Here is a 15,849-nt window from a genome sequence, read left to right on the forward strand (position 1 = left end):
CCATTCAACACCTCTGACGAATCATCGCGCTCCGCATTACTAAGAATTCTCTTTTTTCACCAGCGAAAGTCCCCTTCGCCCATTCTTCTTTAATCCATCCCAACTTCGCCATCTCCTCTCGCCAACAATTACATACATATATATAAATGTCCTACTCTCTCTATCTCCCCCACGCTTTGTCCACGCCCTTCTGAACCCGGCCGCTGACTACCTTTTTCATTAATACGTCAACTCTTCGCGTTTGTTTGCGATCTCCACACGACTCCCGGCGCCACGCTGAGTGCGCGGACGGGGAAGGGAATTAAAACGGGACCAAGGACGGCAATGAAAGACGAGGGACTGGATAAAATAAATGCTGCATGAAATTGCACCACTCCCACTTTCATCCGTCACAATCCGTTTCCATTTCGTCCGCCATTGTTCTTCCTCTTCAATACTCTTCTTTTTTTCCTCCTGCCATCTGCTTCCTTTCTCCACTTCCCACTCTTGTCGAATATGAGGCTTACTTTACTTTTTTCTCACCGAGATTCTTTTTAACAGCACTAGTTTTAGGACTCTAAAGTGATCTAAGTCGACAAAAATGATCCACTGACGCTTAAACTAGTGGTAACAAACAAAAAGTATCATGTTAAAACCACTCACTCATTATTTCGTTTTCAAATGGGTTATAATATTATCGAGATAAAAACCTTACCACTTTCCTTATTAATCCTATTTTTTTATTTCTTACACATTTTCAATTATGCCGTGTGTAGATTGAAAAATCATGAGTCCTGGATTAATGACGACTCACGAAAATTAGTAAATACCTCTCCAATGATCACACATTTGGCACACTAAAACAAGACTACATGCTTAAATTGTTTTAACCATCGGTCATCCCTGGAGTATCCTGCCTGATTGATGACATTATTTCTTTTCCATCAAATGAAGGCGCAGTGTCAAAAGACAGTTTCATACATGAAGATAACAGGTGACCTTTTCTTCATGTTTAAGATGATAGCAGAATACCTAATGAAACCCTTGTTAACCAAGATAAATAGGCATGAATGTATGTAGAACTCGAAAATGAATGCACCACACCACAACAGCAATTAGGGTGACCTTTTATCCATTATGATACACAATAATATACTTTATCCTTGCTGACCATACAAATTATACTAAAAATGGCAGTTCGAAGATAATTTCCCACTACCAACAGATTTGGAACTATATTCCCATGATGAATAGTACTTTTACAACACTAAACTGTACTATTTAGTGAGTTGGTGTGGCTAAACAACATTTATGACTGATCCTCGTACTTCACGTCATTATATAAATGAAAAATTATTAATTTATAGAATGAAGTTTACTTTACTTAACCATAAAGTAGTGATTTACATTGAAATCAGCAAAGGGAATTCCATATGTAGATAAAGTTTCCCAAAATTTTAGGTTATCAGAATTTTGGGTCACTTTCTTTATTATATCTGCTATACCGATATCTTATATTATATATGCAATACCGATACCGAATCCAAAATGATTACACGAAATGTCATCAAAATTTTCACTAGTTCTGGGACTCTATCCCTTTCTCACGACATATTTAACAGTAATTAAACAAATAAGTTACAAAATAGCCTAGACTAATTAGGAACTAAAATTCCATCAGGCCTATATAATGTATCTACAGTAACAATATTTAATCCAAATTAAGACGAGATATAGTTCTCGCAATTTTGATAACCTCTCCCATTAACAGCACTTCCACTTTCCCCTCCATCATAACTCAATACTCCTCTCTCCTTGCCATTATCCCATACTCTTTAAGCCATGTTCTCGCACTACCCCATTAATTCTTCACCTCCCCAACACTCTCCTCCTAGGTCATGCTATCCGAGACTTGTTTGCCCGCGTGAATAATTTCCCTCGCGGGGGTGGCGAAAGTTGGCGAATTCTCCACCCGGGCTGTGAGACCTCCTCGAGCGTACCCTCGCAACAGCACGCTCTTAGACCATCCGTCTTAGGGAATTAAGGACGTTTGCCACTCACTTAGCGTCGTGCGGAGGAAATAAAGACGTAAGAAGACAACAGGGAAAATAAGAAAAAAACATATGAAAGAGCTGGGACGAAAATTAAGGAGGGTATCAGGAAAGAAGACGAATAAAAAATAAAGAAAAGGGACAAAAAGCGCGCCCCGGAAAAGAGTTATCCAATTAGGCAATTCGCCATGTTCCAGTTAGTCTCGTTTTCATGCAACTTGGCTCACAATGGGGCACATTGACATCGCAGGGATCCCTGAGAAGTGTCGCGTGAGTATCCTGAAGGAGAATCTACTTCCGTAAACTTGGAAAAAAAGAAGTAGAGAGAACCGTGTCGACCACTTGATGCGAGGAAAATTTACGCGACTCTAAATGTGACGGAAATTTATTTCAGTACAGTAATCTTCCGAGTTTAATTGGCCGAGGATAGCTGATAAAGGGTACCATTCAACTTCTCTTATGCGATGCGATAGCTTCACTGTGAGAATAGAAATCCTTCAAAGAGAATATAAAACGCTGGATCCAAAATCGTACTTTGAGAAAATTAGTTTGTAAACCACAATTAGCATAAACTTATTGCTTTTTCTGAAAAGCCTATCACAGGAAAATATTAATAGTAAAAGTGGCAAAAAATGTTTTCGATGAGCTAAAGATAAAACTACATACCACAATGGAGAATACATTTCCGAATTAAAGTACACATTAGTAAAATACGGTTGAATGACGCATCGCAGTGGATGCATTAAAGCTCGTGTTTTTGCATCTGCAAAGGAGATTTTACAAAATAAAGCATTATATTTTTAAATGATAGTCAATGAGCAGTTTGAAAGATATTAATCATATAACTTTAGCTGTTTTGACCTAATACGGTTTCCATTCAGCCGGGAAACATATAGTATAAAAAGCATTGATTTTTATATTAGGTACTACTCACCACGTCAAAAAGAAAACCATACTCTCTACGAGAAAATAATGGACAAAAAATATCCTCAGGTGCGATATGGTGGTATTTCTTCATATTGAAGAACGCTTCCAAATTTTCCAAACATAAATATGTTGCGGCACATAAAAATAGGGGCTCAGTAACAAATTATTGTGAAACATTGCGATGCTTTCTTCAATATCGAGTAAAAATTTGAAAGATATGTTCCTAGCTATTCCTAGTGATACGATAAAACATTTTCGCTTCAAAAAACAAACTTTCGACTCACAAGGGGCAAAAATAATAAAGTTATTCAACTCCGCGCACGCATTGCAGGTTCTTTTGAATCGCAAGAGTCACTCTTTATTATGCAAAGTCACAGAGATAAGCGCTAAATTTCCACTGCCTCGAGCATTATCATCATCACCCGAGTCACGCCCCCCTCACGCGCCTTCGCGGAAGAACTCGCACTTATCCTCGCCCCGTCCTTCTAGTCGCTAATCCCGACGTCCTTCGACATTCTCGGAGTTCGCACGTCACAGAAAGGTCGCTTGGAAGCGTGGAATGTTTCCGACCCGCTGACTTGGCCGTAAAACGGAGATATATAAAAGATCCATCAGTCATGAGCTAGAATACACAAAATGCCTCTCGCTCAGCTCACGACCGTTCTTCAATGTGAGGAAGCGAGCGAGCAAACAAACGTTCATTCCTGCGGGCCTCCTCGAAAACAAATAGTCACGCAGGCAACCGCACAGTTGCCTGCACTGACGAGCATAGACACTGGAGGGAAAAAATTTCATCCTCTCATCCGCGAACGTTGTCACGACAGCCGCTTAGACTTTTCTAAATCAACACGATGCTTCGAAGAGTTTCTCAAGGTTTCTTATCCCATTGGAATAGGTCTTCATTTGCGTCATAATAATCTCAATAAGAGGCAGGTTAGAGCAAGCGTGCTTCTTGGTGCGAAACAATACTTGCGATCCCAGAGTTACTCGCTATCACGTGATGTTCATTCTAAAAATATGATGCATAATATTCCGATTACAATATGTATAGCTCTCGTTACTTTTTTCTAGATTTTAAGTAATCACAAAAACCTCATAATATTTGATCTCACACTTATTCACACTCATTCATACTTATTGTTTTACATAAGTTATTACTCATAGTCATTACTCGCAGGCTAAATTCGCAGGAATTATTTCTTAAAACAAAATGTTTATTTTATCAGATCTTGCATAAGTAGTTTAACCAATACTACATTACCCGGTGTAATACTACATATAAAGGAATGAAAATTGCATTATTTTCAGATTAAACATTCATTTCTACATATACCGCACCGGAATATTCACTATTTTACTAATTATGTTTTCAAAGGAAAAAATCTAATTATTGTAGAAAGAACAACATAGCATTCCTGTGAACAGGATCTATAGACGTGCTTAGCATATTCCTTTGAATATAATACCAATAGCACCATTAACAGTGAAAAAATCATCCTGATATACTATTTTCCCATGACCTAATTATTGAGAGCGACTTCAGTTAAGTCCTGAAAGACACTCATACAATATCTCGTGTCGAAAAAATACTTCATCATCATGAAATAATGAAAAATATGAAATCATGAAAAGTATAAAATTAATAATGCGCCCGAGATCCTGTTCCCACGTCACTAAATGAACAAATATTTGCAACTAGGAGGAACGCATTGTGTGCGTGGAGTTGAGTGAGAGCAGACCAGAACCAGTGTCGTCTGCAACTGTCATCAACAGAGGCCGTCAAGAAATTGAACAGGCCGAACAGAAAATAGTTTGGGTGGATTATCAGTAGGTGAGACCTCTTAAGAGAAAATGGGACTGCGATGATTTATTAGTAATTATGGGAAACTAATGAAATGGTAATCGGCCTCCCTTTGTTTGATTTTGTTACTTATAACCTGTGACATACAGTGACCTATTCGAAATACAACACTTGATGATGATACTCCAGCATTGAAATCGGGATTGTGGAATTTTTTCTTTGGCTATAGAGGAATGTGAAAGTAATTGTTATGATTATTAATGGAAACTGAGCGTAGTTTAGTCAAAGAACAATTACGCGAGTAAGAAAAGCTCCTGTACAGGAAAACATAATTGTGAAAAATTGAAGATTTTAGGGCAGAGTAATGAACCAATATTCAATTTATAAGTTTTCCAATACTGGTTCTCCTTAACTTACTTAATTTAATACATATTTTCGAGGAAAATATCAACTTTTTAATAACTCGGTTAGCGGAAAAACTAACACCAGGCAGCTTTGGGATGGCTCCTGACTGTGCGATGCGCCTAAGGCGTTTATAATGTGACACAAATCGGAGGCCACATTTGGGGCCTTTACTAACCAATTACCAATTACTAGCTATTTATCAATTAAAAATTGGGATATTTGAATTTTAAAACTCTGAGATATTAAAAAAAAACATACGGTACATAGTTTCCCATGACACGTAACCGTTACACTTGAGACCAAGCTTTTTAAGATCTTAAATCAAGAACAATAGCTTTCGATGTGGAATATTTATTATGAACAGCAGGATTTTCAATAACAACAGCAAATCTGCCTCTTTTTTTGCTGGAGCAGACGCGAAAGGAGTTTAAGCACCTAAGGTCATGGAAGGAGCAATTAGAGGCAAGACCAAACATATGGTCATACCGATGAGTCAGAAAAACACAGTAAATACTGCAGAAAACCTATGTGCGATAAAATTATGGAATAAAAATTTCATTTCACGTGCAAGTACACATAAAGAAAGCCACGAAATGCATTTAAAACTCGACCCAGAGGAGAGGGTAAAAGTCTCCTAATAGAGGTTAACGTATAAGTTGGAAAAAAACTGACATTTATTTCAGAATGTGAAAGCATGCATTGTACATTTCATTAATCACACACCGTCCGAACAGAGTAACACAGCACACACAGAAGAAAGAACGCAAAACTTGATATTTCACTGATAGACCACACCTCGGTTGAGAGCCTAGAATTGTACAATGTACAGCATTTCGCATAATAAAGATTTAAATATAAAACCTCCGGTACATTACTGGAACTCCGCGGTATTAAATTTATTATAAATATTTATTATATTTAAATTTCCCAATTAGAAGCAAACCGGGAAAACTTTCCGAAAGCCGAGACCCTACTACATGCCTGGAAGGTCAACAAAATGCCAAAGTTCACTCATCAAATTAAATATAAATCCATGGCTACCCATGTTTCCTGAAGCCATGCTAATTTTTAACCGATAAACAGAAAAACATTCCTCTTCAGTACTTTGTAATATAAGGGGCTCATTTAATTCCTTTTTTACGAAAGATTTGCGAAAATTTTAATGGAAAATCAAAATTTGCACATTCGAAAATAACATACAATAAAAGAATTACATGCTTTGGCAATGCTTTTAACTATTTGACTACGAGAGTCAACGAAATACAATCAACAAATTTCCTCCCTCAGCAAGGACGGTTGACTTTGTTTCAAGTTATTGGAAAAGGTTTTTTTGAGCCACTACAATTATTCTAAAATAAATCCATCTTGTCAGAAAAATGTGGTATTATTTGAAAGTTGAAACAACAACTATAATCCAATGTAGCTCATAAGTAACATCAAAAATGTATAAATTTTCAGCTCTATTAAGTAAAGATTTTTACTAGGTATCTGTTATTTCGTCCTGTAAAGTTTAATGATGAAATATGTTGCTGTTATTGCTGATGTAATCACAAGAATTATGAGTAGAAAATTTTCACATTTAAAAAATGAGAAATGTTGAAATTAGATTCCTTCCAGAAGCAGCTGTGGGTTAGAAAGGGTTAATATCATAAGAAGAACTACACAAGTGGTCATGTAATGATTTACTCCCATTGTGAAATAAATAGTTTAACTTAGAATCACTATAAATTATGCTCTTATATTTCCTATGATTAAATCACTTGAATTTTTTTTTCATTGCAGATGCCGCGATTAGAATAATTATTCACCAAATGAAAATATTTAATACCTTAACTTAGGAATTGCGAGCTTAAAAATCCTGAGAAATTGAAAAAAATACGCAGTATTTACGGAGTAAAAATTTTACCCATCATAGGTAACTAATCCCTGAGACTAAGCTGTTCATTATCTTTGATCAAACACAATGGGTTGAATATACAATTAGGAAATGCGAATTTTAAAAATCCTGACTAACTGAAATAATTCGCTCTATTTACGCACGACATATTTTCCCATCATAGGCTACCGTTAGCCCTGAGACCAAGCTTTTCATGATCATAATCAAACAAATGGCTTTCGGCAACATACAGGGTAGCAAGTGAACTCCAGAGCTGCCGCAGATTGTTTTATAAACATTCCGAATAGCATTCGCACAGACTCGGTTAGCCTCCCACAAAATTAAACCAAAACACCCATATAAAACAGGAAAGCAAACCAGCGACTCCCATCGCATCTTTCCGCTGCCGCGTCGCCGCCGACACCGGCCTCACAATCCCACCCGGCCGCAGAGTTCCTACCGCGAGAGGAACCCGCGCACCAGTGGAAAACAGCCATAACACGGGCTGGCACTCTGAGTTTCGGAATGGCATAAATATGTAATTAAGGGGTAAACAGCGCTTTCCATTGGGTGGGATGATGATATTGTGGCTTTCGCAAAGAGAGGGACACCATGTGTGGGCACATAGGGTCAGTCGGGTGGGCGACATGAAAAGGAAGCAGTTATGAGAGCATTTCTTGGCTTTTCACCCTACCCTTTACTACCGTACAATTCATCCCTCCCTCTCTCTTTGTCTCGCCATGTGCATACGTCAGAAAGGAAACGATAAACAACATAAATATTGTTCTCCCTATCTATCTTTGGGTGCCGCACTATAATGAGGTTGACATCGAGGGAAATATATTTTAACGCAATTCAGCGTTTTTGTTACGAAAAATAGTACTTTTTCACCCTCATATAATATACATCGAAAATTTTGTTGCCTTAAGCTGTTCTGAAAAGAATATTTCTCTTTAATCCCAATGCTAATAATTTTTCTCGTCAATTGAGCTGCGCAAAAAATGTATCAGTAGAGATTTCTCCCTTGCACACTAAATTTTGGTCCATTTTATCTCCGGCAAAATAGCCTCCATAACAGAAAGGTTTTATACGCATAATTAAACGTATGCTTAAATAATTTCCTACCTATTGAATACATACACAAATAAAGCAACTAGCGAGCTACTTTAGTCCATTAGATTAAAGAAAAATTGCGGTTGCGTACCTATTTTATTGGTACATTGGTATTCATGAGTTTGCAAAGAGATATATCAAAAATGGAAATATCCCATTTAACGGTTAAATTTACTCACTATTCACAGAAAAACGCAAAATTAATGGGATGCAGACTAAGTATAACGGAAAATTGAATCGTAAAATATTTTAATGATAGTCTAAGTTTTCAACCGTCGAAGGACAAATGCATCGAAGGAAAGGAAAGCTAAGCCTCAAATCGGTTGTGGAAGTTCAAGTTTCAAAGAATGTTACGGAAAAGTACGGAAATGCTTACATTAAAAATGCTAGATGATTGGAGAGCGGAGTGGAGAAATGAATCAAACCAATCTTTGGATTGTGGATTGATGATAAATAAAACCTTTGCACGGGAGTATGCTACTCTATTTCAGAGTCCCAGAAACAGAGAAAAGGAGCTAGGATGCATTCACATCACATAGTACTTATGTCAATGATTCAGAGTTAACTTTTCTTTGGATATGACTCTATGTAGATGGAAATGGCAACGACTGTTCCGAACTCAGTACTCCCGGAGAGCTCTCCAAAAAGGGGACACTGGATTTTCCCTCCATTTCCCGCACAAAGAGTCACCCCGAATCCTCCCCTTTCCCTTTCAGGCACTTCGCACTCTTTATTTCTCGTTTCCGCCCTCCCTTTTCTGGGGCAATTCTCCTCGCCTTTTATTGCCCCTCGCCGGGGCTGCCCCTCATGAATTTATCACGAGTGAGCACACACGACCCGTTGTTGAATTCAAATCGCCGCTTCGCACGCCTCCTGCTTTTAATTGCACGATAAATATTGTTACAACGTTAAATCGCAACCTTGAAGCTTGTATGTAGTGGAAAGGCTCCATATTATCAATAAAAGACACTTTGTTGATTACGAAATACATTTTTAAAATTCCGACCGGTTTCGGCTGTTACACCATTAGCAATTACATAAAGGCTCCTTCTTCTTCTCTTCTTCATCCTAGCGTTTGTCCCGTGCTATTGCAGGGTCCGCTGTTCAGCTAAGTCTTCTCCACTTGGCTCGATCCAGGGCGTCTACTGGCGTGGCGTTGATGGTCTTCATGTCTGCCTTAATTCTGTCGAGCCCGCTCATCTTAGGAGCATTTACATAAAATAACCTTGTATCATTATTATTTACTTTTTTATACTTTATTTACTTGATTATGGTCTAACAGCCGAAACCGGCCGGAATTTTTTAAATACGTTAGGGGAGTAACGAAGTTTATTTTATTAATAATATTGTTACAAGCACTGTTCAGCATCATTGAAGCTCGGGTTCCCCTACTCCCTCCCCTGGAACATGGAAGACCAGATTTTATTTTTATTTGGAGCGTAATATCCTGAATAGTGGCGAGAATTACCATCCCGCGCTGCTAAACAAAAATTAATTCTTCGAAAGAAATGACGACACGATCACGAAAATACTGCAAATGGTTTTTCCAGCCAAATTATAAGCCAGAATCACACGATCATTTTTTTCCGCCCCTTCCGAGCGATATCTCCAACGATCGCTCCAATGGTGGCGGAAAAATGACCGTTTCACGCGATCATTTTCCGCGATGGCTCCAGGGATGGAAATCCAATCCGTTTTCCCATCACTCGGCTCGTCCATTTTTCCGTTGCTGAAACCATTACCGGTACCGTATTTCAGAGGCATATACGACTTCCAGAGAAACGGGTCTTTAAACGGCTTCCGGAAACCGTTGATGAGACATTAATATTTTTATAGGCTTTCTAAACAAGCAAGAGGATAAAAAGCATCTAAATTGTAATGAAATTGCTCCAGTAATCATTATAACGGATAAATTATAGACATATTATGGAGAGGTTATGTAGATACAAGCAAAACACACAAATGCAGCGAAGTCTCATAGGAATCACATTAGGATTGGCATCAGTGAACGCATATATTAGCTTTGTGAAGAGCACGTACGTTTTACGCTGTCTCAACAACTTCCTTCTTGCAGTCGTTTCAAGGGAAAAGATGAAGGATACTTTATGGAAAATTACGTTGGAAGAATTTTTTTTAAACTACTAAAGGAAACGAGTGTCAAATCTTCAACACTGGGAGAAATATTTTGTCCACCAATAAGTTCCACTACTGGCAACATAGTAAGTAAAATAGACGAAGAAAATTACGAGGGAAAAATTCCTTCAAGAATACAGCATTAATGGAATTGTCGGCGTTAATATATTTTCGACAGAGAATAAATTATTATCGAGTTTTGACGACGCCTTAAAATAAAATATTATGCACAAGAAGATAATTTCGTAAGTCAAAGGAAGTCTAAAATAACAAGTAAGAGTCAATAAAACGTAGTAAAAATGGACGGAATTGGATGAAAATAAAACAAGATGCTGGGTATAAATATGGTTCGTTTAAAATAACTGACAGCTCATAGAAGAAAACGTGTAAGGTTATACGCTAGCTGAGACGTGTTAGTTCACTGGTCTCAGCGTTTGCCGCTTGCCTTAGCTTTAGGGTGGAAATGTTTTTCGCTCATCTTACGTCTGGGATCGATCAGAAATGCGCTGGAAGAAGGATGTATTTAGACTTGCCAGCAGGATTAATTACGGGAAGGAGAACAGAGAAGAAAGGATGACGTTTTGAGTGCAGAATATCGGATTTTGGAGGGATCGTCGGCTGATATAAATCATTAAAGGAGTGAGCTCTGAACAAGGAGCGTGGAGAAAGGCATCTTGGAATAAAAGAACATTGGCGGAAGAATTAAGGTACGCTAAAAGAGGCGGTTCGCCGTTCATGATAAGGTTTGATAGTGATAACACTAATTGCTCCTGCAGAACAATACCACTCGCAATAGAAATTTCGGATAATGGGTACCTTACCGGATTACTGCGACCGTCAACCATATTATTACGTTTATAAAACCAATAGCTTTTGGCAAATTTCTCATTCATAACCATATCTACCTACAATCAGTTTATCCTAGTCTCCAGTATTTTCATAATTAATGTTACTCACTCTTCCCGTCACATTTTGGACACATTTTGATTTTTATGCTAATAGCCAATTAAATTCGTCACCTGTTTATTTCCATCAATACATTTTATCCATGGAATTATAAATACTTTCCTCGGCTGTGAGACCGACAGCTTCACCAATATCAGGGATAGAATGATCATGTTTTTATCCAAGGTGCACTTCACTTCGGTGCTTAACACTTAACCGGTGACGTGCGGTCTGAGAGACCGCTGCGTTTCTAAAATCATGAATATTTTCAAAATTAAGATTTCAAAATATCTACAATTCTCGCTAGCTTCATATTTTTGCATAAGAAGGACATCCCACTCTTAAAATTTTTAACGTTCCTTTTATTAATTTCTGTAAATTTGCAATTGAACTCGATTAGCGGTCTGTAAGACCGCACGTCACTTACTAAGAATGCATCAAGAAAAGGAATAAGCGGGATAAATTTCATGGCTACTTACTACTTAGCCTTCCAACTTTAACACTTAAGTTACTTAAATATTGATACATAAATATAATAATTATAACTCAAGTGTTTTTGGCATCAGTTTTTTGATTCTGCTTCAAATCACAATTTTTTATGACAAATTGGTTCGTATTGGGATGGAAAAATTTTAATACAAGTTTTAAAATAGTTAAGCATTCAAAGAAAAATTAAACAAAACAATAAAAATGGCGTAGCAATATTTTATGAATTTTTGATTTATGGCGGTCTCCCAGACCGCACGTCACTGGTAGTGTAACAAGAATTGCACGTCACTGGTTAAGGGTTAACAGGGGTTAAGTTGTAGCCATTGATTATACAAAATTTCTAACTAATGCTCCAAACAACCGAGTAAGTGGAAATTTCAAGCGTGCATAACGTATGACAGAAGGCATTTTTCTGATTCCCCAGCGCATACATGCGTATTACTAAAACGAAATTTCACCAGAGAAGCAGAAGACATCTTTGGATTTATCACGACTAGACTCGGTTATACCAACCTCATATTTGATATTGCAATAGCTTCTACATACTCCAAACCGAAGACGGGGACTTTTTGTAAAACGCGCGATAAAAAGAGCTAAGAAAAGCGAGAAGTTACCCAAAAAGGCAGTGGGTAACAATTAACATGGCCGTGGATCGCAAACTTCATGGAGAAAAACAAAAATTAGACTTTGGAAAAAACTCCACACCTTAAATGCTTGTGTCTCAACTTTGATGAATATATATTCTAAGAAACGTTACCTTATGCAGTGAAAAAATTGAAATACTTTATTAATGTCATTCAGTATTTAGTTTAAATAAGAGGAAAATTAGAGGAAAAAAGAAACTAAAAGGTATGAGTCGGCGATGAAATTTTTCATATGCCACGAAAATACAGTCAAGAGCGGATTTTTCCAGCGCCTTCCCTTTTTTCAATCTTATCTTTCCTTTTCAGGTGCGCCAGCCTACTTCCCATCCTTCCCACTAGGGGGCAGGCAGGCATATTCTTTCCTCGAATATGAAGAGAAAAGGCCAAGAGAGATTATATTTTGAAGCCCAATTAAAAACAAATAGATTAAGAAGAAATGGAAAGGAAATTATTTTCCAAGAAAAAATATAAAACAGACGAAATTAGTGGGAATTATCCACAGAAAAACAAGGGGAGAGAGAATTCCTTTTTTTCGGCGGAGAAAATTCGCATCACGGTCATGGGTAGATCTGATAGCCTAAAAATATAAATCATTGCTAATTAGGGCGGCAAATATATATATTGGCATAACTTATTGAGAGTTACTGCTAGTTAGGACTCTTAACCAAGAAATATTAAGCGCTGATTTCCAATTTAGGAAAAATTTAGATTACTTTTGACGTGCAAGAGAAAATGAGTTTTTTCAATATCATATCCGGGCATTTATTTTTCACTATTACGGAATATTTTAGATGAATACATTTATTATGAAATTCTATTTTATATAAAATGATTTCATATTCAACAGTGACTGCATTTAAAAATTATAAAGCAAATATACAATTATATTAAATATTTAACCTGTTTATTTGTACAAAATTTCAATACTACTCTACACAGATGATTAACAACTTTTTTCAATAAATTTCAGGAATTCGATTGGTTTTTCCCAGCATTAAAACCTATCGGAACAAGAGTAAAACGGGGTAATAAACACACCTGAATATCACGTGAAACCGCTAGGAAAATTTAAAAACCAAAACATTGAAATATATTTTAATTAAGTTAAAATGGCACTTTTTACTAATGGCACAGCTCTACCATATGTAAATTTTTTTTCCATGTGGATACGAGTACGAGATTTCCATCGAGTGGTAAATAACGAAGGCTACTAAAAATTAATGCAATATTTTTTTATTTATTAGCCCAGGGAAACATCAAGCAATACGATTGGTGGACAATCGCTACCACGTAGTTAATTTCTCAGATTACCCAGCGCATATATTAGTATTGCTAAAACGTAATTTCACCAGACAAGCAGACGATGTTTTTGGATTTATCACGACAAGACTCGTTATATATGCTTTATATTTAATATTGCAATAGTTTCTACATACTCCAAACCGAAGACGGGGACTTGTAAAACGCGCGATAACAAGGGCTAAAAAAAGCGAGAAGGTACCCAAAAAGGTAGTAAATAGCAATTAACAAGGCCGTGGATCGCAAACTGTTAGTAAAAGTAGAATATAAATACAGAAAGAAGGTAAAAACGGAATATTGGATGAGCTTTCTTAAAAATAGAAGTACCGGCACGTAAATAAGGAATAACTTGGTAGAAACACATTAACTACCCAAGTGATTAAAAAAGGTGATCAAAGGGCTAAAAACATAGCAGCAAGAGAATAAATAAGATTTATTGCTAATGGAAATTTTCAGTCAGAAGAGATTATGATCAAAGAGATTAAAAGAAAACAGCTACAAAATATTAACAAAAGGTGATGGGTGCCAACCAAAAATCTTAATGAAGCAAAATAAAATTTAAGAATTTAAAGCTTTTTTGTTCAAAGATTCGAGTCGAAAATCATAACACATTATTTCGCTTAATTACAGAGTACGCTCGCTCTCGCCAGTTTCATTTTCGCGGAGACATTTTACCCACTACCACTCATTTCCCTAAAAATGACGGAATTTGATTCCTCTCATTAATTAGATATTTTCCTAGTAAAAATATTTTTATATATTTTGCATCGTATTTCATCCTTTATGATCATTGATTTTGTCTCTAATTTCGCATCGGGCAGAAACATACGAATATTAAGGTTGGATTACAAAACGAATCTTTACCAGTTCGAAAAATCCACAGAGGAAAAATCATTCGCCTTGACCGGGATTCGAACCCGGATCCCTCGATTTCCGGCCGAGTGCTTTAGCCAGTTAAGCTACCGAGGCGTCAATCTCCTCTGTGGAAATTTGGGAAATCGAGGGATCCGGGTTCGAATCCCGGTCAAGGCGAATGATTTTTCCTCTGTGGATTTTTCGCACTATTTGTGCATTGCGGGTGACTCCGTAAAAAGTTATCACCGTGGCTAGTCCCGGTATACTTTCATAACTTTACCAGTTCATTATAGCAATATCAACGCTTGAAAATAAAATTTGTCTATCAGTGTGCGATGACAAAATGGTATGCAATTTCGGTTCAATTTTGCACTCTTAAACTCGTGAAAAAAATTGATTGTTTCAACCTTCAACACATATATGTAAAATCGATGTGAACAATTAAGAGTCGTATTTGGAGAATAATATTAGCATAGAAGAATGCTGTAGGATCAAAACTGAAATGCGGCCAAGAGCTCCTCTACCGATAAATGATGAACGATCAAAATTTTCAATACCTTCCTTATATTTGTATTTTCAATCCAAGAAATACACTGGCAACTAGCAACTACAGTTATGAATTGTTCAATTCTCTTCTTTCACAACAAATGCTGTTTCAGTCCAATGATTAAATTGAAGAGGATGCGCAGAAAAATTAAAAGATAGTGAAAGAGACTCATGAATTCATCATTATATCGATTAAATTACACCATAATAAAGAGGAAAATGTTTGGAATTACTTGAAATTAGATTTATTTTCAGAATACGTTGACAGCTCGTCCAGTACAGAAACATATTCTCCCTAATGGAATAATGCATTCAACTCACAAACAAAACAACCAAAAGCCTCACTTACAACAAATGGATGAATATGCAAAGGCAATTTACGCTCAAGCATGTGCGATGAGTGCGCTTCGGTCCAACTCGCTTGACAATGTATGTTTATTCATTGTGCAAATATTGAGTTTCAGTTGGTTGACAGTTGGTATTTTCAACAAGCTGGAGGTTTTTACAAATATGATTTGAAAACGAAAAATTATCATTTTCGGAACAATGATCACTTTTGAGTGTACAGACGAATTGAAAATTCGAAGAGCACATTTGAATTAATTAACTAAAATGCAAATAGAATTTTAAGCAACTTCAAAAACACGCAAATTACCTAACTCGAAAGAATGAACAATAACGGAAGGAAAATTAAACGGATTCAATTCCAGCTTTCACCGTGTCATTGGACACACTCTCATGGTTTGTTTTTACATTGACAGGCAAGAGCTACCAAAATGGTTACGA

General features: G+C 36.8%; 1 protein-coding gene across 1 annotated transcript in view; it reads right to left on the reverse strand.

Moving 5' to 3' along the window:
• Positions 1-15,849, reverse strand: part of LOC124153830 (serine/threonine-protein kinase 32B) — a 550,681-nt gene that overhangs the window by 102,457 nt on the left and 432,375 nt on the right. The window lies entirely within an intron of this gene.

Source organism: Ischnura elegans, chromosome 2 (assembly GCF_921293095.1).
Source record: "Ischnura elegans chromosome 2, ioIscEleg1.1, whole genome shotgun sequence".
In the NCBI taxonomy this organism is placed as follows: Eukaryota; Metazoa; Arthropoda; class Insecta; order Odonata; family Coenagrionidae; genus Ischnura; species Ischnura elegans.